We start from the raw sequence: 25,100 nt of genomic DNA on the forward strand, positions 1-25,100 counted from the left end.
GCTTCATCAGGTATGACAGTGCAACTGTCAGAAAATGTAGGGAATTTCAGATTTCAGTTTAGTTTCAGAATTTCAGTTTAGTTTAGGGCAGTCAGTTCATTGGTTACTTCAAAGGTCAAGAATTGATTGTGTGTGGCCTGTGCAAATGAACAGGTCAGAAGTGTGGAGTCATTCTGTATTTGCCATGCATAAAAAAGGCCATTGGATTCACAGCAATATACGGACATGGACAAAATATGGCAACAGTCAATCATATATTTTCACCTGTACCAACAGTGGCCCAGAATGATACCCCAATGCATAAGTTACAACATCTTTGTTCTCTCGTTATTTTTTTCTCAGTGTATGAACAAATTAATGTCTGGTCACAAACAAATTTGATTGCTACAAGGAGAAGGCAATACTTTCAAACCTTGACCAACATCATGGCCTGATTAGCTGCCAGGTTGTAGTACGTTAGGAAACGTTACCACTTGTTAATTTTGGCCTAACAGTTACTTGATAAGCAAATTTTGTAAACCTTATATATCTTGTCAGTTATACTTACTCGTTTATCGTTTGGTAAATAGTGATAGCCATGCTAAAGTTACCGCAGAGAAAGCGTGTTTCGCAATAACGACATACACAAGCTAGTTGTTAACAACAGGAAATGCCAGTGCGTAAAAACGCAGTTTCACGACGTAAAATGGACATGAGATTAGGACCCAATGCGCTGAAAAACACGCTGGGAATGAGCAGTGTTTCAGGTAGGCTAAACCAGATAAACTTAAGACATAACGTTACCTGCTATCGAGCTAAAACTTTTTTCCCTGGTCTGTTCGAACAGTACAAATGCACGAGACTGGTTGCTAGTCAATTTTAACATATTTGCAAAAAAAATCGACATTTACCGGCTTTGATAGGTCCGTACAAAAAAAAAACATTTGCGAGGTTACTGTAATGATATGTAGCATATCATTTGTTTATCAGACAGCCTTACGTTTCACATTTTACACATTCTGCCTTTATACGACGAATAACAGTTCGTTTTGTGAAACCGTTAACGTAAGGTACCGTAGGCTCCACCTGGAATTTAATCTTGCAGTTCTCCGGGTTCAAGGCCAGCCCCTTTACCATTACCAGACACTGCCCCACTCGTCATACTTAGAGGTGTTAGGCAGTGAACAGAGTCCTTCCGTGGACGCAACAGCACCTCTCAATCAAGATAAAATGAAACGACTCATTCATATACTTGTAAAATAATTCAGATATAATAATATTCATGGAAAGCGGAATTCAAAACAGCTGGCCAATAATTTGCAGACTATTTTTCAACACTTGGGTTATCATTTACCACCTGAATATCATTCAGATTACCTGATATATTGTTCAAAAATCAAGCGTGACAAAGGAAATTAGAGCACAGACTGCATAGTCAGCTATGGATATGGAATATGGGTTTGATGCAAAGAAAAAATTTAAAAAGGTGCTAATTAGAATTTCTCTCAGTTTATTTTTTTCTGTTTATACTTCATTGTTTGGACAAAACAGTGCACAGACACATACAAAAGCATAGGTCTATGTACTACATTATGCTTATACCTACACAGTGTCATTCACTTTACACAGTGAGCAGATAATCACACTGTGCTGTATCACAGATTTACAATAACTGTTAGATGAATTTATTCTGGTTGTCTGTACTAAAGCAAAATCCACACATTTACAGCATCAAAAAATTCTAATAATAGAGCAACAGAAAGGAAGAGATGCAGAAGGGGGGGGGGGGGGGGGTGGAGGAGTGGGAGGGGCCTTATATTCAGATTCTACCATATTTTCTCCTCAAACCTCTTCATAATAAAATGAGAACAAGCTTTGTTTGCCGGGGCTAATAGCGGTGGAGGAGGGCCTGTAACGTGGAGTGTGACTGACTGGAGAAGGAGACATGGCTGTAGGGTGAAAAATTAACCACTCTACGGCCGTGTTGGTAAAACAGCGACAAGCCAGGTGTAGCCGCGGTGCCTGGCCAAGCGACTGGCACACTCAGACTGTGCTGGGATGGCGGTGTGCGTAGCGCTCTGCAGTGAGGGTATTAAGGGGCGCGGAGGCGTTCCACTTTCTCTCCACACAAGCCTCCCTTCCTCCCCCCTGCCTGTGTGGCTCTCCTCATCGTATCTCTCTCCAAACTCCCCTGTGAGCCTCAGCATTTGTACTACATGTGCAAGGCGTTCCGTCATAGAGGCTACACTGCCCTGACTGATGGCGGTGAGTTCCTGCGGCTGCAGACTCACTAAACACGTTACTTTATGGGTAAACACACATACACGCATGCATGCACACACACGCGCCATCACACACATACTTTCTCTCTCTCACACACACATATGCCAACATAAACTAACTGTATAATGTGGACCAAAAATGTGGTATTTTATGATTGTTATTAATGTTAACATTAAAAATTTCATTTGTTTATCGATTTAATTGAAATGCAATATTCTGTGCTCGTTCAGAATTGATTGTTTAGTAACCTAAAATGGTTTCATCCACGCAACCACACAAATAGACTCACACACACACGTACACAAGCAGCGTCTTTTGAGGCATGAAGTATTCAAAGGTAAAACGACATCGGTGTCTACGCTGGGAGTCATTATCCATTGTCTTGTTTTTCTCCGCCAACTCACACCACTACCCAGTGTGTGTCAGTGTTCCTCGCCCTTGGTGCCACTCGTCTCTGCACGGAGCAGGGAGGAGGAAGGCACTTGCAATCCATTAATAAATGACAGGTGATGCCTGAAACATGCAAAAATTTAATTACGCTCACCTACTTCCTGTATCAGCGGTCTAGGTTATTTCACACTGTACAAGAGGAGACACACTCCTCCTAGGGCAATTCACCAAGCGCTCGACTCCACATTCTTGTTAACACTTTTTGTACTTGCCCGCACACACACACAGACACACACACACACACACACACACACACTCTTACAGCCCACAAACAGCCACACAGTTCACAGAAGCATTCAACCAAATACACACCACACACCACAACAAAACAAATGCATACACATACTTGCACACATAGATATGCCCACATAAATGCAAATACACACACATACACACACACACACGCGCGGGCATGCATGTTTTTAGGGTTTGGTCAATATGGAAATCCATTAAAGCGTGAAATGAATTGATATAATCTGCACAAATTAGAAATCGTAGTGGCACAGGTCCACTTTCATTCAAAAAAAAAAAAAAAACAGACTGAACTGGTTTTGAAATCGTGTCATTTTCAACACAGTGTTCATCCATGAGAGATGTCCATGCTCTGCTAGTAGCCTAAGCTGTGACCCCACCTCTATACCGCTGATATACTGCCTTTCTGATATAGAAGCTTAAAGGAATTATTCCAGTTTCAGGATGCAAGTGAACTTACATTGGCCCACAGTCATACATTTATGGAATTCTAAACGAAATGAATGTCTTCAGTCATGCTAGCGTTAGCCATGCTACCATGCTTTACACATCCAGCAGGAATCCAACACCCTTTGACATGGGCTACCTTGCATATTGAAAGATGCTGGTAGGAGAGAGCAGAGGGGAGAACACCCAATGACACGTCAGAAATAATCCACCACCCTCTTGCTCCAGCTACCCATAGCAGTGGGTGCTAACATTGAGGTGCAAACTATGGCGCATAGCACACACGGTTGTTCACATAGCTTTTCAAATCCTTTGAAATAATTAAGGAGGGAGACGAGACGGGGTACCCTGGGGAGCGGAACGTGCATTTCCTTAAACGCTCCTGACCATCGCAGCCTCACTGGGAAAAGGAGTTTATGCAGTTCCTCACACTCCCTCACAGTGGGTGCTGTATAGAAAAAAAAAACACTTTTTCTTATGGGTTGGTGTCATTCAAGAAATGAAATCTTTCACATTTTCACATGTGTAGCTTTTTTCACTAATATGGTCATTGTGCATATATAATAAGGCTGTTTTTCTCAGTAACTGATCTCCGATATTAAAAAAAAAGATAATCTGAATAAAAGCAAGAAGGTTAATTTTAGCCTATAATCCTTCACATATATATTGAACGTGTCAGTGATTGTACAAGACCCTTTGAGAAGAAAGTGTACATGTAAGAGAAAATGCATAGTATATAAATTTATAATTTAAATGTAGCACTGCAGCTGTACTTTAATGACATCATTTACACAAATAAGTGCTGCATGTTTTGCTTTTTTCTGAGTAATGTTAGACTCTGATGGGAGTCATAACAAAATGTGGGTGGTGTGTGTCATGGAGCCATGTATTAAATCACCTATAATTTCTCTGCTATTCAAAAATGAGATAATGGGATTCAGCTACAGTAAAACCAGTGCTTCAGATTCTCGCACACCATCATTCATTCCTCAAAGTTACAATTTAAGCCAAGCAAACCACTCATTATAAATCATGAAGTCATTACAGATTCTGAAATCAGACAAATAAAGTAGCACATGCTGTAGGCGTCCAAAAATTCAAATTCTAGAATCACAAGCATGTGTCTCCGACATCTTATTCAAATTGATATTCCATGCAGTAGGGTCGTTCTACATACGTCGCATGCATATACACATGCATAATGTGTTGGACTGAATGAGTCCCTTTTTTTTCAGAGCAGCAGCTGATATTAGGACTATCTGTCCCATATGACAATGTGTGATTACGTTTTAGCCAGCAAGATTTTCAGAAATAGGAAGAAAAAGCTGCATACTTTGTGTCGGCTACGCACGGGAAAGGATGGCATGAGCAAAGCTCATACGTGGCAGTAATCGAGAGAATTATGCATTTAAATGTGGCGCTTAGCATGCATGGCTGGCTATGTCACTAATTAAATGATTGGTATTCATGTCTGCGCTTGCTCATTGTTTAGTGACACATGCAAAACCAAGCGCTGGGTGCCAGCAGACATTTTAGGTCTACCCCATCCGTGTTCACCACTGCCAAAGCCTTAAGATGGTGGCACCTTGAAAGGAATGCTACCACAGTAAGCAAAACATTACAGTATCCCCGACCCCACCCTACCCCCGCGTCTTCGCGGCCACACAGACCAGATTGAGGAAATTTTTCTGATGAATTTTTAATTTCCACTTTCTAGTAAGGATATTAGGTGTCTCCGCTGATGCCCACGCATTTATGTATGAGTCCATTCACGTTGAATTTGCATAAAATAGCCAAATGCTTGTTTATGGGGTTTACTGTATCTGTGTGCATGGATACTAGGCCAAGTGTTCCCTACAAAATTGTTTAATTGCCAAATGGTGCAAAGCCTGTGGGGGATGAATAAAAAAGATGACCCCGAACACTAAATGTTGTGGAGGAAAAAGATAATTAATAATTAGATAATCTCTATTTACCTCGATTGTTCAATTACTGTGAAGTACACTTTTTATTTCCTTTTCTATTTTTTGACCATTCAGAAAGGAATGACATCAAGGCCTAATTTTCAAAATCAACTTTGACATATTATCTTTGGTGAACACAGTTCACCTGGCTACTAAAATTATCAAAGTGATATACTGAAGATCATGCATATCCGTTCACAAATCATAATATAAATTAACAGGAAGGCAAGGCAAGGATGGAAATGATTTGCTGTGAGAATGTAGAAGTAAAAATGTAATCATGAAATGATTTTCTGTTTTTGAATTTTTTTCTGTTTTTTTTCTGTCTGTCTAATATTTTATATCAAAGGCTGAATGAATTTGCATTATACTCACTGCTAAAACATGCAATGAACACAAAAAAATAAATAAATAAAAAAACATTTTCAAAAAGGTCAAACAATTCTTTTGTCAAATATCATGGCCCAAAATTCTGTTTAGGTCAGTAAAAAGTACTAGGCCTACCCTTTCGGTTATTTGGAATTAGTACGAATAAATAATTCATTGACATGCAATATATTATTTAGATGCTTTCATCTTAGGGGTTTGAGGGGTATTTCAAATGCAATTATAGTAATTTATTTATTAGAGGGACATTTACATAATCCAAATCCAGTAGACCACACTGAAATCAAAATGACAGGCTGTTCACCGGTTTAGACAGACTGTAATTCCACAATTAATAAATCCCCTAAATAAAAAAATACTGTATGTTCCAATGTTCAAATCATTTCCCTCAAATCTCACACTTTTATAAGACTGAATCAGAAGCAGACATGGTGTACAATGGGAACCATGTAAGACATGTAGCATGGAGTTCAACCCTTATTTATGAAATATTTCGCTTTGAAATCAAGGTAGTACACTGATGGTTTAGAGATTTTTCTTGTTCGAAGAGCAAGCACATGAAATCTCACTTTATCTTAAATTTTACTTAAGAGCCTCAAACATAAATTTGCAAGATATGTTTGCACTACCATACTGTAACAGATACATAATCACTTGCAATCTAGCGTCTGCATTTCAAATGCATGCTTATGTTACATACACTGAGAATGTTTATTTCTCTCATTTCTTTCACAACAATGTAAATGTAGCTTTATAAAAAGAGATTTCATACCTGTCAAGCAGAGAAAGACACATGGTATAAAAAAGGACTCAGTTATGATAAAATTGGAAATGAAAATAAAAGAGCTGAAAGCACACGTGGCCAGCCTTCAGGAAAGCTAATGCAGCTGCAGCTGTAGTTTACCATTCATAACGTCTTTTATGATAATGTTATGTTCACGTTGAACCAAAATGGGTTCTGACTTGGACTAAATATAATTCCTTTTGAAGCCACTCGCACAATACATACATAGGCATTGCCAAACAATGTGATCAGTGCCTGAAAATTAAAATTTAGTAACAGCTGAAATAAATTAAGTAAATTTAAAAACTCCACTGAAATATCTGTAATTTTAGACAAACAACTGAACCTAGAAGGGCAGAGTAGCACTTTTACCTGTGTCCTTTTTTTCAGATAAATCTCTGTGAATGACTTTTGAACTCCAGCTGGTGACATTGACATACATTTCAGTGAACCAAAATGACATTTGAGGCCTACTGAAAAGGCTGAAGGACCTTTTTTAGGAACAAGAAGTTCCTGTCTTGTGCTGACACAGCTATTGTCAGCATGTCAGCTCCAAATTGATGGTTGGACTAATATTCGGTCCCTAACTTTGAGTTGTTAATGTAGGCAAACATATTTTTTGTTATTCATTCACATTTTTTCATTGATATCAGGGAACGTTTGGATAAATGATGCTGTGTAGGTATCCAAAAATGCCCAACATTCACCAAAGTTCATTACATGAGGTTAAGGGCAAATCACATTAGACTGCATCTTGGCCATGTAGTTGGCCTACTACTCAGAGAACATCCAGCACCATGGCAGGACCAGGGGGCCAGGCACAGCATGGTCGCCCACTAATCCTCTCTGGAACTTTCAACAAGTGTAAGTGTCCATGCATGATGTCATTAAATAGCTTAGCCATGATTCTCAGGATTATTGGCACCATTTTTATTTTAAGAGGAGGAAAGCGGCTTGGATGGTACCACTAAACTTTTCAAGATAATTAAGGAGAGAGATAGGAAATGTGCTTGAGGTATGCACAGCATTGTTTTACTGGAGAATATGGGGTGATCACAGAAAAAGCAAAGGATTAACTTTCACGTGCCCCGGGAAACTAACATTAAAAAGCTTCTTTAAAATGGTCAGTATCATGCTTTTGTCCGTATCTTTCAACATGTGGGGATTGACAAATATTGTTACAATATTTGTCATTTTCAGGATCATCTGTGTTCAATAACTGACTGACATGCCAATAACGAAGCTTTTTCCATCAACTTCATCTGAAAGTGCTTAATTACAATTGTCATATCCCAACTGTAACTGGCTGTGTGAGAAAAACAGGTATTGGCTAGCAGGCCTCACCTGTCTAATTAGTAGGGCTTTACAGCAATTTTTTGGCTGCTGTATCAGTTAGTTGAGCAGTTGGTTGAGTTTTTCTGTGGCCGTTAACACTTTTCATTTTCAGTTTTCAACTTTTTACTGTTCTGTAAATCAGCCACTACTGTTACAGAGGGTGGGTATTATTGGAGGTCCGTATCCACATTGTTAAATCATTTTTTGAATTTTTCTCTCTTTCTTCAGCCGTGATTATACGTGAGGTGATTGGTGGCTTTAGAGATTTACATGCTGGGCTAAACAGTGTTGCAAATCACTGGGATTCTTACAATATCCGTAAGAAAAAACCTCAACCTGTGATACTGTTTCTAATATGAAATATATTTCAGGCCGCAACGTTTGGTGTAAATCCAGGCTGAATCGAGCGGAAGCGGACCATGGGGAAGTTGGATGCCGTTGCGTAAGACACATTGAGAGGCAGCGAGTCTGCCCGAGCCAGTTACGTGTGCTCTAGGAACCTGGCATGCTCCAGCACTGCTGATGCCGGCACGCACACCGTGAGCTCACCTCCTGTTTCCACGGCGACACCAATCAGCGGGAAAGCCCGCTGCATGCGACAGAGACGCGCCGAGAGGAGGAGGAGGGCGCAGGGATGCACATAAAGGATTGCTTGTTTAACAACCACACTTCGTTTAAATACCTTATCTCGGGCATTCTAAGTTTTAGTGTCTCTGTTAACCCGTCAATGATCTCAACACTGCCCCATGTTAAAGCATGCAGTAAACCTTAAAGAAAAGGGAAAAAAGCTTGCACACAGAGATAGTGTGTATGAGAGCTCCAGCATAAATGAAACACAAACCAGTCCACACTACTGCTCCTTAATTTTGGCTGGTATCATTTCAACACAGGTTGGATTGTTTATACATGAAGAAATATTCAACAGAACCTGTGCTCTGTGCATACATCTTTTCCCTGTGTAAGCAGTAACCACTTTATGATGGTATCACTGTAATTTTTAGTATTTACAAGGAATAGCCACAAACTATTCTAAACTCTTCATCTAGGCAAATGTGGTTCTTGTTAGGCCATTAAAATAATGACTACCACAATGGTTTAATTATATATACAAGCGGTTGTGCACAAAATGAGAAGTAACTGGCCCTTAATTCTAGCATTAATTTAAAAACAAAAATAATAAACTAGATTGTATTTAACAATTCTTAATGATGTGGTCATAAACATGGAGTGGATATCTACAGCTGTTTTACCCCAACAATAGCCTACTGCTGGCTGCTCCCCACCACACAGTCTTTAGGAGGCATCCCCATTGACCATGACAGTCAAGTTCAAGTTCATGTCTGAAAATGACACACCAAAGATCTATCCTCATAGCAGTTCTTACACAAAGTTCAAGTTCATTGTTCTATTAACAAATTCAGCAATTAAATTATACACCCCCCCCCCCCCCAACACAAACACACGCACACACACACACACAAACATGTATGAACTCATGAACATACATCAGTAAAAAATGATAAATCAAAACATAAAACGTGAAGTGGATAAAAGCAACCATAGAGAAAATTCAGGCTAGGGACAAAATGTATTTAAGGTCTGAATTCACAAATAGTTTGTTTATTTTATTAACATAACAGAAATCCAGACCCAAACTCAATGACACATATGTATGCACACACACACACACACACACACACACATTCACATGTCTACCTCTCCCTATTTTTGCTGCCATTACATGACCTACTGAGAGTTCCAGCAGAATACAATTTTAGAAGATCTGAATGTGGATTTAGGTGTGCCTCCATTCTTGGGAAGTACAGCGCATGAAGTCAGTTATTTTAGTGCCATAATAATTATGACATATTACAAAATAAATGGTGAGCAGGTTAAGAAGCATTTTTATCTGGAATGTCACTATTATCACTATTTAAGAGCATATATTTTGAAACCAGACACCATATAAATATAAATCACTGTCACAACCTTAACCTAATTAACTGATGCACAAGTTTGCCCTGACACTAGTAATATAACAATTACCCCACTAAAGAAATGGGGTAAAAACAGTGTTTGTAATTACAATGAATGACAACAATGAAGATGACTTGGCCAGTAATACTAACATGGGGTCCAGTCATTTTTGTGTTTATTTTAATTTATCAGGTAATCATATTTATCTAATCCTGTTTAATATAAACTTTTTATGGGCTCACAAATTTAAGCATTCATCCTAGTTCCTGAGCAAACGCCTTTTGAAGGGAAGAAAATAAGGTTGCTTATAAAAATGGTGATTGTCCACCCACAGAATAAAAGCAAGAAGCCACACAATGACATTTGTCGCCATGGTTATGTTACCCTACCTGTCACGTGACAACAATGGCTGCCTTATTCTGTAAATGTGACCTGAATAATAGAATTGCTGATTGGTTACCATGCCACAAACACTAGGAAGGCGTTTCCACTCACAGTATTCTATCAACAACCTTTGCATAGTGTCATTTAAGAACACAATACTTGGAACACAAGACAATGGTTCTCTACAATGCACATGCTATCTCACTGTCACAACTGAAGCTACATATATGGCCATTCTAAGCAGGTACAGTAATAGCAAACATGCCAACCAACAGGTATAAGGGAAACAGTACTGCCAAGCTCTCTAAATTCTCTGAACTAGCCATTTATATAGCAAAATACTTTATTTTATTTTATTTATTTATTTTGCAATTACACATTACCCAACTTAAATGCAAGTATTGTCAAACACTTGCTTATTTCACAGCACACTTGTATGGTACATGCAACCTACATTGCTATCATTTCCCTGCCACATAGCTCTGAAATATTTTGACAAAATAAAAACATAATTTCAACTTCACACTTGCAGTTGCCTTGCAACATTAGAAGTCTTAGCATTTCACTCTCCTGACATATAGATAGACCACTTTATGTGTTTAATCCTGTGCTCAACCCATTACTGGTGGTGTTCATGTGGAAATACAGATAAGCTTTACAGCACTGGCTACAGGGCCACAAGAAACATGGTGGACGCACATGAAAAGCTATTCAAAAAACAGTCCAAAGTAAATCAAAAGAGATCAAACAATCTAAAGCAAAGAATGAAATTTAGTCTCAGAAAAGAAGTTTCAGAATTAATAAATACATTTAAAAAGGTCACATGATAAATCTCATTTGAAATATTTTTTTTAACATAGTATATGTTATGCATCTAAGAATTAACCTGTAATAAACCGAAACAGGCTTATAAATTATGTCATTTTGATGACGTTTATATGATTCTATATTGTGGGAACCATTACACAACCCTTAGCTTCTAACAATCAGGAAGGCTAAAGGGGGGCCCATAATTTGCTTTTTGTATTGTAAGCCTATGCAATGATATTCCACTACTGTGGGAAATATAATGATTGAGATTCGCTGAGTTATTTGCAGACTTCAAGATTTTCTTTACTCTACGCTGACATTTAGTGCGGCCCCAGTCGCGAAAACAATGCCACCATTCATAGCTCGAGACGAAGATTTCAATCGACTTAAGCGGACACAATGGAACTTGGTCATTCACTGGTTGCCCATATTGTGTTCTCAAATTTTCTCTCAGCAAATGTATAATGACTTGGTATTGTATACCTGCTTAGACAAGGACTCGGAACAAGAGACACTAGTTTTGTCTGACGGTGTGAGAAAGTCGGGGAGAGATCTTTTCTTCCAGATGGTGTTAAATTCGGCTGCTTTTTAACATTTTACTTGCATAGCAATCTTCTGCGCCACTGCAACCGAGACGCTGTCTGTCTTTCACACTTGTTAACATGTATACTCAGCCGACACACAAGTTAACTAGTACGTATTGTCAGTTTCACAGCATAGTTGTGTCTTTTAAAGCACAGCTGGTTCACTGAAACATTCCAATGTCAAACTCACTCGCCTTACAGCCGATTAAAAACAAGACCACTGGAGCATATACATTACACGCATCCCGCATTTCTATACGATTTTCGGATTTAATGTATATTAGTACTTTTAAAAATAGGCCTACTATGTGTACAAGTATAATAAATTATAGCCTAGTGATGATGACTGGAGACAACGCGTTCTGTAACACCATTAAACCGTAAAGTAAACAAACAGCAATTGTTTTGCGGTCAAACTATGCAACAGTGGACTGACAATTACAAGAGATCACAAATCACAATAAAATAGAAGGACAAGCGAACGCAGACGAATCAGTTCATTTGTTTTTATTGAATGGTTGTATATAGACAATAGATCCTGGTCCTTTTTCCAGAAACAAAAGGCTAACAACGTAGTTGCTTGAATTGAAAACATTACTAACTCCCAGACTTTGTAAGGTAAGACCCTATACCTTCGGCTATAGTAAACAACAATGGACGTTGTATAACATTGAGTCACAGTAGGGCCACAAATTACGAACAATTCAAATTGTTTGTACTTAGCGGTGCTACTATACAGACTAATGTTTTCCACACTGGTTATCAGAAGGATATTAAGGCCTGGCACGCGCTCTCTTGTCACTAGCAAACTTCACACACCTACTGATGCGTCTCACATATATGTATATGTATATATTTATAAACAAACCTTTTCAGACTCATGCAAATAAAATTAAATTAAACCTTATGCAGTCATTTTCGTCACGGTCAATGTATTAATTTTAAAATAAATAGTTCTAAATATTTATGAGTAGATAGATTTACCTATCGAGGTAAAAGTTTTGATAAACGAAAAAAGTTGGACGACAACATACAATTTGGTGTTTTGTGGCAAACGTGCTAACCCTTATCTGGCTTTTGCAAACATACTTTTTCCGAGAGTAAACATAGCAATCCCATGTCCCAAGTTCAAATACATATGACGCGTGTCTTTGAGACGATGTTAGCTGAATGTGACAAATTATACTTGTTTTGTATTTCCTTCGTAGTCTTTACCATTGTTTAGTTATGCAATAGCAAATGAATGTGATGCATACGTTAGGTATACGTTTGTCAGCAATGTTTTGAAATAAATTTTTAAAATATGTGTGAGTGTGTGGGGAGGTGGTTGGCGGGGGAGGGGGTCATTGCAGACTCAAAGCCATTGCCAGTCGAACTTTGAATCCTGCGTCTGCTGGGGTAGAGAAACGTCGCCGTCTTAAGAGATGCAGATGAGGCTGGTGCACTTGATGTTTTTTCATGACCTGTGTCGCCCCCACCCCCAGATCTGACAGCGCTGTCTGTCATATGCGGCCTGCGCATGGCATTGCCACTTGCCCTCGAGCGTGGGAATGAGAGCGTCCAGTCGTTCACATCTCTTGCACTCCGTTTAACGGAATCAATTAAGCAAGGCCGACCCTCACACTCCCCGCTCCCCACCCCCTTTCCATTTTTTGTCAGGTCTATATACGTCCTAATTATTTCAGTTTGGGATGCCAGCGCCGTTTCCTGGATAGACTCGATCATGCCTAAACAAAAAAGAAGGGAGTCGCGCACGTGGGTTCCTTCGTAAACGTCAATCTCATTCTCAACGCTACGAGCAGACTGAGCATTTGGAACTCTTTGTCAAAAGCGGGGCTATGTCGCGTCTATGTGTTTTACTATTAAACGTAATCGTAAGAGGAATCTTATCGCCTGCCATTTAAACATTTAAAATAATACATAACTATGTTGCTTATTGTAGGCTACCTGAAACAGAAAAGAACATAAATGTTTTCTGCAAATGGAGACCGCACTGTTAAAAAAAAAAAATTGAAAAGGAGTGTGTGTGTGTGTGTGTGTGTACGCGCGCGTGCATATGTGTGCGACTTCAGAACTAATATAATTCCTTTAATCATACATCTAAAATAATTCACTAAACAGGCCTGTGCATTAATTTGCAAATAGGTTTTCTGTAATGACATATTACTAAAATTTCCAGCTACGATACTTTTCTATACACAAATCAAGAGTTTTGTCATTCAAATTTTAGAATAGTTAGCATAACTTTTGCATGCTTTACCAGTTGAAGAAGTTGTCATTTGAAAAAATCCAGCCAAACGGTTTTCTTTTAACGTATTGATAATATATCTTGTTCATACATCCATCCAGCGTCCACGATGATCCTGGAAGCAGTTTTTACTTTCGGTTATCTAGCTTTATGACGACCAACACACTCATACAGCTAGATAACCAAAGATAACAACCCACTTCCCATCCATCAACGGTATTCCACGCAAAAGTGCTCATTATCTTTGCGGCAATGTTTGTAGTCCCTCTTTCGCTGTCTGTCACATTGCCCGGTGGTCTTAAGTTTTCAAAGCCAAAACGAACAGAATTCAGCATCCTGAAATTTGTCCCATCTTTGATTGGGGCTGCTGTCCTTAAAAGTTTATCCCCAACTCCCCCCGCCCTCCCGCAGCTGTTTTCCAAAAAGCAGAACGTATAATCCCGGTGATTATATCATATCGCATAACATTAACCATCACTGCAGAGTTGAAGTAAGAGGCAGAAGAGTAAGGTGCGTTCATCCTTGCACAGGCCCGTATTTGCATTGCAAATCGCTCCATTCTCACAAAAGGCTCCCTTGCCTCTATTAAGTCGTTGTAGCATGAGCAATATCCTGCGTAGCCAGGCAAGTGGATATAGGGGAAAAATCCGTTTCCAGAAGAAAGTGCAAAGACGACGCAACAAAACACTGCGATCGCTTCAGATTATGGAGAGAAGAATCTTTTAGCCAAACGATAGCAGGTTGGAACACGAAACAAGCGTGTTTTGGGGGGGGGGGGAGGGGGTGAGAGACAGTGCCTTGGTCTCATTTAGCTGCGAGAGCTGGGAGACGAAGATGCCGTCCTGCTGGCTTGCCGCTGCCAACGGTCTGAAAGAAGGAAAAAAGGGCCATCATTGCGAGAAGGGGGGAGGAAACGGAGGAGGGAGGGGGGGGGGCTTGTAAGTGCCAAAATCTGGACCAACCCGGCGAGGTCAAAGGTCTCGGACCACGAGGGTATAAGGTAATGATGATGACCTGAGAAATCTCAACTGCATCTTTATAATATATGCAAGAATGAGCAGCAGTCTCCTCGCGCCATTGTAAAGCGCTCTGGATTTATTTTTTTCCGCAAGCATTTTAAATCAAAGAGGAAATGAGGACCTACGAAACACATTGTTCCGTCCCTGAAAAAAAGTCTTCTTGGTCCTTATGAGGATCGTTATAACGTCCACGTTGTCAGACAACAGTCTCTCCAATGAAAGATGAAAACGGTTCGGAGCTGACCGGGCAACGTCCCTGTCTGAATTTTTTCCTCGCAGTATGAGATGAGAGAAGAACAGTGCCCTGGCATGGAGCCGGGCCTGGTTTATTGAAACTACGGGTCTGAACACGCCGTGAGTCCATGTAATATTACACTGACAATTTGCTTTGGTGTTGTATTTTCATGGCTAAATATCTGATTGATGCATAGGCGTAGGCACAGCCAATATCTACATTGGTGTACAGGTACACGCGCTGTCGCATCATTTTTGCTGCATACTCACGTAGTGCAACAGAACACTGACATTTAGGACAGATTTTTCTCGTATTGCATTCATATGGACGGCAACCTGTAAAAATGTGGATTTGTAAAATAATTCTTAATTGCCGTTTTTTTACATCAGTATTTTGTGAATAGACTGTAACCTTACTGCCATCGCCAGAACAAGATCGTCTACGTGCATATGACCTAAATGCGCTCGCCTGTACGTGAACTATTTGTGTACACATACCAAAACAGGTAAACAGAGGTAGATATCTGTGCATGCGTGTAAGTGGTGTGTGTGTGTGTGTGTGTGTGTCAGAGAGAGAGAGAGAGAGAGAGAGAGAGAGGGAGGGAGGAGAGAGATAGAGCGGTGTGTGTATATGTGTATGTGTGTATGTGTTGGGGGGGGGGGGGGGCACTGTGTCATTCACACAACCACACGCGCGCAGCAATATTAATGCACTGATTACAGCCTGTTATTAATTTTGTCACGGTAAAGAACACAGAGCCATAACGTAGTAAACATAACCCCATCTTTGGTTCAACGCCGCCATATGCAGAAACCCATCCAAAACGTGCTACTGTCTTACTGTTTTACAGCATCGTGTTTATATGTGTGGGAGGAGCGTTTAAAGGTGTCCTGAGCACCGACAGCCGTCCACTGGCACATTTACGACGCTATTACCAGTTCTACTATGAATCGAAAGCAGAAGGGAACTTCAAACAGCGGTCTGGGTAGATAGTTGATGTATGAACACGATTTTCATCTTAACATATTTTCTTACACTCAAACACTCTCTACACTCTCATGTGCTTTCCTGTGCCCCCCCCCCCCCCCCCCCCCCCCCACACACACACACACCACGACGTTTTGTTTCTGTGTGTTTGTGTTGATTCAGAATGAGCATTTACACATCTGTTTTTCTCAACTGGAGCATCGTTGCCGCAAGCAAATTAAAAATATGGAAATTGTTACAATTTATAAAATATGGTTAAGCTGTTTTCAAAATTCAGGATTCGGGGCTCAATACATGCTATTCTTATATCTTAAACTATGATGTCATGTGTAATCTTAAAATTGCCTTAATGTGTATTATTTATGATGACGTCATAGGGTGGCAGTGAGAACTATTTGACACACGTGTTTTCTGTTTGCATTGCCACTTTGCTTTCAGGCTAATTACAAGACGTGGTAGCAACTGAACGACAATTAAGCACTTACACCTTTGATTAGAAACTTCCATAGTTCTGACTTGTTTGAAATGTATATGACACACTGCACATCTGAATAAACCAATGTGTTGGCTACACATTTGATGCATCCACGGCCATTGCTTCATTTCTGGTGGAGACTGTGGATTTGTCTTGATTTACCACACGGGCTACATATCCGTATTCACAGTCCATAAACTGAGTCACTGTGCAAGCACCTCGCCCTCACACAGCCTGACAAGTTACAAATTAGTCCTTACGTTTTATATTTTGATGAAAACAATTGTTAAGAACTATATTCTATTTAGAAATATATCCAAGCAACACACTTTGAGAATACTTAACAAGAATACCAATATCAACAACAATAACAACGCTGGCAATGCAACCAATACTGATTTTAGTTAGTAGTGTTAGCGTGTATGTTGAACTAGTGTTTATGTCCTTGGTTGTGGTATGTTCTTCTTCACAGGTAGTACTTGTTCAGATCTACAGCAAATAATATCTGATGGACCATACTGCAAAGCATTGAGTAAATGCACAATTGTATACAAAATGTACACACATAAACCATTTGTTTACTGTAAGGAGAGTTGTTATCAAGGCCAAAGCAAGAGGTGAATGTTGAATATTTTTGTCTAGTTTCCTCACATAAACTGTTATTGGATGTCTGACCATAGTTGGTTCCTTGTTTCCTAATAAAATAATAACAAAAAAAAACATGCTCAAATGTGTATCATGTTTGTGGGCATTGGGTTCGTGTCTGAGAAAGAGGGAGAGAGCGAGAGAGAATGTGTGTTCGTGTATGATATCTGAGGTATATGGGTGGGTTTAGCTCAATGTAATGGCAGTTGCATATTCTTTGGGATACCGTATAGATCTCTTTTCGAAAAGCTATCTCACGCTGCAATTATCGAACTACGTTGTTCAGCCTCTGATCCATGACGTCAGCGGGGAACTAATTTTCCTCTGTTGCTGCTATCCATACATTCCTACTGTATGGGGACCATAGCTTCTTGAAATACAAATAAGCGTTCGTTTGTGCGTTTGCCTGTAACACACAGTGGCCAAGTACTCCAGTGCATCACGTATAACAATAAACTACTACTAATATTACTAATACTAATACTACTACTACTACTAATAATAATAATAGTAATAATAATGATACACTTATGCTCAACACATAGCATAAATGATTAATTTCTACGTTCGTCCAACTCTCCCTTCGACAATAGCACAGACCCGCTCAATGAAATAAAATGTATGTCTTCTATGTAATGCGTCTTTAGCAAGTGTAACGTTATCGGTTAAAAAAAAAACAATCACAGAGTATTAAAGCGAGACTGTACAGTTGCGGATTGTACTGTAAACCTGATCTGTGGCCTAATCTTATTAAGGAACGCTCTCAGCTGAGCTAAGGACTCCATGTGCCGGTGACCGTGGCCATGAGACGAGCCCCTCAAACCTTTCCACATCTTCTAACTCGACACATCACGTTCGTGTGTACTTTATGTATTCTATATAAGACTATTCTGCATAAATCATTTAATTCAAGTGGTATCCAAGTTCCACCATACGTAAAGTGTCCATAAAGTATCCACTTTCAAAAATATGTCTGCGATAATACTCGTCGAAGAAGAACATCGTCGACTTAGCGTTTAAACTCTGATGTGTTACGTTTAAAATTCCGATAAAAATAATTATCGTTTGTGTTTATACTAGCCTACCGGTTGTGTAAACACACAATATTACGGCATAAAGCTATATTAAAAATTTAAGTAAAAGTGTACTTACATATTTAACATGTCAGTCAAATTATACCGCAGGTGTCCTGAGCGGTCAAAAACCATCCAAGAGACAGGCCCTTTGAGCATACGTACGGTTCTTTCAAGTCTTCCCCCCAAATATCCAGCCATCACTCGCCACCCCTTCGTTTAAAATTGCCGCTAATACTGAGCTCATTACGCTTGCTTCAGTTCCTTTGAGTTAAGCAAGAGCATATTACAACCACATGATTGGGGGGGGGGGGGGGGGGGGGGTGTAAAGGAGAGCGAGAAAGAGGGAGAGGGGAGAGAGGGGAGAGAGAAAAGAGAGTGGGTGGGTGGGGGGGAGCAACTTTCCCACACCGCATTTGTCTTCAGCACCAAATGGAAAAATGAACTTGCGCTGGGAGAGCGTCTGCAAGTTTTTGGGGTTGGCTGGGGTTGGCCGAGGTATAGTCCATCCCTCCGTGTGGGCAAGGACGTGCTCTGAAACTCAAACAGGTTCCCCAGTTCTTTTGTTGGATGTAAACTGAAGACCCATTGTTCATCTATTGCCGTGGACTTTCGGTCGTTCCCAGGCCAGGTTACGGGTTGATAGCAATAGCCCTAATGAATTTACTCCAAGGCCTTCAGTAACGTGTTTTGACAGACGGAACGAATTGAAAATTCGTTGTTAAAGAGTGAAGCAAAATATTTAGCTAAACGTAGAATTGGGTTCTTGAAGAGGAATAGTTTGGAAAAAAAAATGCGATAAAGACTTGACTGTTTGAGAGGATATATTTCTTTTTTAATTCCCCTTTTCTAAGGTATTAATTCTGACTCTGCAAACGGTAGGCATTCAACGACTGTCGGATATGCGGGGAGGGAGATTATCTAGTTCATTATTAAGACTAGTTTACTTTTTGCCAGTCATTCTGTTAGCCCTCCCACAGACGGTGAATATTCACAAAAAACAAAATCAGTGCCATAAAATCAGGTTGTCATGGATAACAGTAGAACACATCTCTCTGAAATCTATCAGCGTTGTCATTTCCTTGTTTGTAATTGTTCATGTTTTATAATAACAAACAAAATAAACCAATTACTAGCACTACCACCACTTATGATGTTGGTATTCCCTATCCCTAATGAAAAATCTTTTTGAACTGTGATCCATAATTGCTTCTGAATGTAAATGAGTATTTTTCTGCGTAGCATAGGCAATTGAAGATTTTAAGGCACTTTTTAGGAATACAATACAATCATTGAATGGAAATCCGTGATTAATCAAACATTTTTTCAGTAAAGAAGTTATTCAATGTAATAATAATAATAATAATAATAATAATAATTGTGGTGTAGGTATGAAATGTGCGAATGAAATTAGCCATGCTTCTTTTTCACCTCTCTTTTCTTTTGTTCTCTACACATCAGCATCCTTTGAAACCCCTTTTTATACTATTAAACTTTCCAGAACAACTGTATCTAGATCACCGTTAGTTCTCCCTTTCCAAGTTCAGAATTTTTCGCAGCCGCTATTCAGTTACCTTAGCAGGCGTATCCGTTTGGCTCCATTGGATTCACGTTCAGGTTTTACAGCGAGGTCACGTCCAATGACGTAGGCCAGCATATCTGCTACGTGCAGCCATATTTAAATACATCAAGGAAATTAGTGCATCAAAATATGCAAATCCAGCTTACATAGTCTTTCTCCCAGAAGCCGGAGTAATGATTTTCCCACCGATTTTATTCTCGTCGGTATTTTAAAAAAGGCACGTTTTTCCATTTTCTTATTTGTTTTTGTGAGGTTCCGAGCTTGTGTGATCTGTGTCCTACGAATCCGGGAACATGTAGTGAAGAAGCGGAGATTCCTGCCGAGGAAATCGTCCATGCATAATGAGACGTCTGCTGCACCATTCTCACAGCTCCGATGCTGTTGGTTCCAGAGTGTGTATGATTTTTAATATCGATGCATATGTAAAAGGTAGATTTGCATTTCCTTTACTTACTGGATGTGTCATTTTCGGTGCATTTCTCTGAATTAAATGATATTTACGAGCAAATGTCTGCATATATGCCATAGCCTAATCGTCTAATTTTCTATATAATAAAGGGGAACAAATGTTTCAGTTTTTAATGAAAAGACTTTAACTGTAATAGCAGGGAACGGAAATCTGGCATATTTAGTAAAAATAACATTGGTTTTGAAATATACAATGACAGTTTAAGAATCGTATAAACAAAGGGCTCATTACTAGTGAAACAAAGAGGAAGACTAACGCAGTATGTATGCAAGTTAAAGATGTTTACACAAAGGCACTACCTTCGCATTACAATTTAAGATTTCAGATGCTGTATATATATACTCTCTCATTAGTCGTGTAACTCTAATGACAAAAATGTTATGTAGGCTATTTATTAACTAGTTACATAATCAAAGTTGTGGATTAATATAATTTTAAAAAGTGGCAAAAGAAACAAAAGTACTTATAACTGCATAATTATAGTTATTTATGTGAGAATTCTGTCGCTGGCAAATTTATACTCCGTAAGTGTCGCATTTATATTTCCGTTTTCAGCAGTTGCATTCAGAGCAAAATCCTCTTGTTTACAGTAGGCTGAAAAGTGTAGCCTACTGTACACTTAATGGTATTGGCAACATTAATATACCGTGTAATGAAACGTGTCTTGTTGAAGAATTCCGAGTGTGTGCTGTCATATCAATACAGTGTGTTTAACCCCAATCAGCCCCCTTTAAGTAAATTAGTCACTTTTAACTTACCGGATTCATAATATTTCTACGTCATCTTTAAAATCCTCCATCCAGAAATGTGTGCTTTTTCAGGTTTAAAGTATATGCATCTCAACTGTAGTGGAATGCCTACAATAACCCACTGGAATAGCTTTATGGTGGTTTCCAGTAGTAACTGTTCCTCTTCTTTTAGTGAACCTTGCTCTGAAGTGCTCATATCATGTGCCACCCAATAGCAATGGTCAGATGGCCACACGTAAAGATTTTTTTTTCCTCCCAGCAAAAAAAGAACCACATGCTGTCATTGACTCACAAGTTGTTTGTCTTCACAAACACATTATAGCCTGTATGTACACCACTTACATTTGGCGTAGTTTTATCCGCATAAAATGGACTCACCTATATAGTAAAATCCTTTCTCATATCTCGGCGACTTGGCGGAGTTTTGAGTTCTGAGGCACGTGGATTAGATGAGGGTGCATAAAGACAGATACTAGATTACCATATTGATGCATATTCACCACAATCAAAATAGCAACACCCGTTTCCCGAATCTGAGGCTGCAGCGTCAGTCGGGCTGTGAGAAAATACTGAAAAAACGGACCTTTCACAATATCCAGAGGTTTCAAAATGGGGGGAGGGGGAAGACAGTTTTTCCGAATATTGCACGTCACTGGCCGTTTTGATGTTAAGTTATAACATGGATAATTTCACCATGAGAATGAATGATAAATATGAAATTGTGGAACAAATAACAAATAACGTGGAGTGATTTTCGGGCTTTTTTCTCCAATACTTATTTTATACTACGGTGTTTTCCTCACTAAAAGACGTGTACGTTTTCTAAATTTACAAAGGTCTTTCTGAAAAAGAACAAGAAAAAAGACGAGAAAATAACACGAGAACTTATTTTGATGCTTAGTTTTTCTCATCTGGAATCTTTTAGTTTAAAGCTAAACACTATACAGTAGAGAGCAATTATGCTTGGCGCATGGATCATGCTTAGAAACGTTTCCACGTGTCACATAGTTTTGATACTGTAATCAATACTGTATTTAAATGAAGGACAGATTTTTTTTTCAGATAGCTTGCTAAAAGTGTGGTGACAGACGTTAAAATATATGAGTACACAAATGATGACAGCTTTACGGGTAAATATATTTTATTTTTACTCTCTTGTGGAGATGCTGACTTAATAATTCACAATGAAACAGAAAATTGAGCAATTACATGCTTGAACCCTTACACCTGTTTCACTGTTTAGCAAGAGAATATTTATGCAACCATACGATCTTCTCAAAAGAGAGATTACATAGATTACACTTGTGCATATCTTCTCTACAAAGCTGTAGCCCAGCCATGACCATCTCTCTCTGTATGTGTATGTGTATGCTCCTGTGTCTGTGTCTCTATCTGTGTGCTTATGTGTGTGTGTGTGTGTGTGTGTGTGTATGTGATGTGAGGACAAGATGAAGGCATATGTCTACTCATTTACTGCAAATTGTATCAGGATTTTTGGATAACCTTCACAGTTCTGGTGATTCATTAATGCAGCTCCTTACACTAGAAATATTACAACCGTCCACAATTCAGCGACGCAATTGGTAACAGCGCACATGTATTTTAGCGAAACGTGTCAATGATGTAACACTCATGACTTAGAAAGACATATATGCAGCGCTACATATATAATGCAAGTTAATGTAACTGATAACCAATATCAATTTATTATCATTATTTGACTCATGTATGTATTTTTTAAAAATAATTCAAACACATATCAATACCACTGCATGCATTTTTACATTAAGACAAAAATCGTCTGAGTCCATAACAGATAATTTTAAAGATTTTGTGATTGACATTTGTCGAAGTGGATTGCTTGAAACTGGAAAAAGAAGAGAGACTGAAAACAGGCAGGTCGCTTAAGTAATGGCGACACCCAGTGGTGGCTTTTGACTCATGCACAACTGGGCACAATGAAGGAGAACATATCATTTGGAAAGGTTACCTTTTGCCGTTCGTTTTAGCTGAAATAATTTAGTTCAACAAAGTCATCTGTAAAATATCATGTTTTATATATGCTAAATGAACATTTCTTAATTGTTTATTTTGGATTAATGATTATCGGAAAACACAGAAATACTCATGCCATTAAAAACTGAATCGAACTTCCATATTAACAGAAAAAATGAATGAATGAACGAAGAATTCATTCTTTAAAAAATTACATATTTCTCTCTGTTAAACGTCGTGTTATCGTATGTGTTAAATTCGTAAGAGTGCATTTCACCATATGCATTCCTGATGTCAACATGCGCATAATATAACTGCGTATATTCTAGATTTTCATTAATTTTACCAATGCCCACTGAGATTTCCTTAAATATGTAAAACACTTACACAAGGTCGTCAGAAAAACCGTGTATGTTTTGTTTCAGGGTTTTTCACATTAAAGATACACACTGGCACTACATGCGCTGACTCGCTTCAGTCGTGAAGTTTCGTTGGGGTTGACCTGTAAATCTAGAACCATTTTTGATTTTTCTTTCATACAAATTAGCGACATCTATATGCATTCAAGGCCATACTCATAATATAGCCTACTAGAATGTTCATTGCCAATATAAATGGTGGGCCTTGCTAGGCTTCTATCTTCCATTGGTACATATATTTGACAAAAACTCATCGTATGGAACTACTGTCTATTGCACTTAAATCTAAAAAGCGTATTATAAACGTGGAAAGAAAATATGCAAGGTTTTCAAGTGCCCTGTTTAAAAACGCGTATTTACATAGGGAGGACTTGTCTCTCTCATTGTGTGTGTGTGTGTGTGTGTGCGCGCGCGCGCGCGCGCGCGCGTATGTCTGTCTGTCTGTCTGTCTTGTCTGTATGGAAGTGCGTGTGTATTTGTGTGTTAACACCAGATAGAGAGGGATAATGTGTTCTGGGTATCAACCTTGTGTGCGAAAAATTTAACGTTTGAATGACGGTTGTGCTCTGCGTACACTGACATTGTGTTAATATGAATCATATTCTTACGAACTTTATGGATACGAAATATCATTACATATGAGTTATTTTCAATTATCAATATCATTTTAATTATATTACTATATATTCGAAACTTACACGCATTTATGTTTCAAACCAACGTTCAGTGACTGAACTTTCACGCGTTATCGCTGTCAAGACCTGCATCTTTGTGGCATATGCGACATAAACATAGCCTACCTGCATGTATACATGAAAAACAACAACCAAAACATAAACAAAACAAATGTTTAATACATTTGACTCTGTTTTAGACGAAACCATCATTTCAGTCACCAAGAGGTTATGAAACTACAACTGTTTATATTAGGTTGAAGTCTTTAAAGAAAATTTGGATCATGTTATGCATAGCTCCGTATTCCAACTGCCTCTGTCAGAAACTGTAAGTAATAAGCCTGGGCTGATTTGCGTTCACTGAAAAAATTGGATGAATAATTCTTGCATGATCTTAATTACGTGATATTTATTGCCTTGATTAGGAGTAAAATAGGTAATGAGTAGCAAACAGCTGTCATTTTAATATAAAAAGCTAACTTTCGTTATCTGCAATATTTCAGTAATATATAATTAATGCTATACGTGCTTGGGTGTGTGTGTATGCGTGTGTGTTTGTGTAAGGGAGGAGGGGATGTATCTCCAATATAGGTAATACCTGCAAAACCACACATGAAAATATTAAAGATTTTGTTAATTTGTGTTCATTTCTTGTTTGAACGTTCTTTCCTGAGAGAATCTTGGTAGATTAAAGCAACTAGTTTGATTAAGGCAACGGGCAAATATCTCCTGCACGGCAAAGACTGTTAATGTCATTTTAATTTTAAACTTTTTTATTGTGATACACACAATCAGAACAGAGCGATACGTGTAGCTGAACATATTCGATTTTATCCGCACTTATTTAAATGGAATACGGCTCCACTGTGACCTCTTGGATGAGGCGTTGTACGT

The 25,100-nt window shown here is 38.8% G+C and overlaps 1 long non-coding RNA gene across 3 annotated transcripts in view; it reads right to left on the bottom strand.

Moving 5' to 3' along the window:
* The window catches only part of LOC118776288, a 55,733-nt gene extending 33,973 nt beyond the window's left edge, over nucleotides 1-21,760 (bottom strand). For 2 of the 3 annotated variants that reach the window (XR_005004918.1, XR_005004920.1), the window contains exon 1: nucleotides 21,128-21,760. This is a non-coding gene — a long non-coding RNA (uncharacterized LOC118776288). Of the gene's footprint in view, nucleotides 1-18,397; nucleotides 18,539-21,127 lie in introns of those variants that run through there. The other variant, XR_005004919.1, reaches the window with a different exon arrangement.
* Between the last annotated feature and the right edge of the window lie 3,340 nt (nucleotides 21,761-25,100).

This window comes from Megalops cyprinoides, chromosome 4 (genome assembly GCF_013368585.1).
Source record: "Megalops cyprinoides isolate fMegCyp1 chromosome 4, fMegCyp1.pri, whole genome shotgun sequence".
Lineage (NCBI taxonomy): Eukaryota > Metazoa > Chordata > Actinopteri > Elopiformes > Megalopidae > Megalops > Megalops cyprinoides.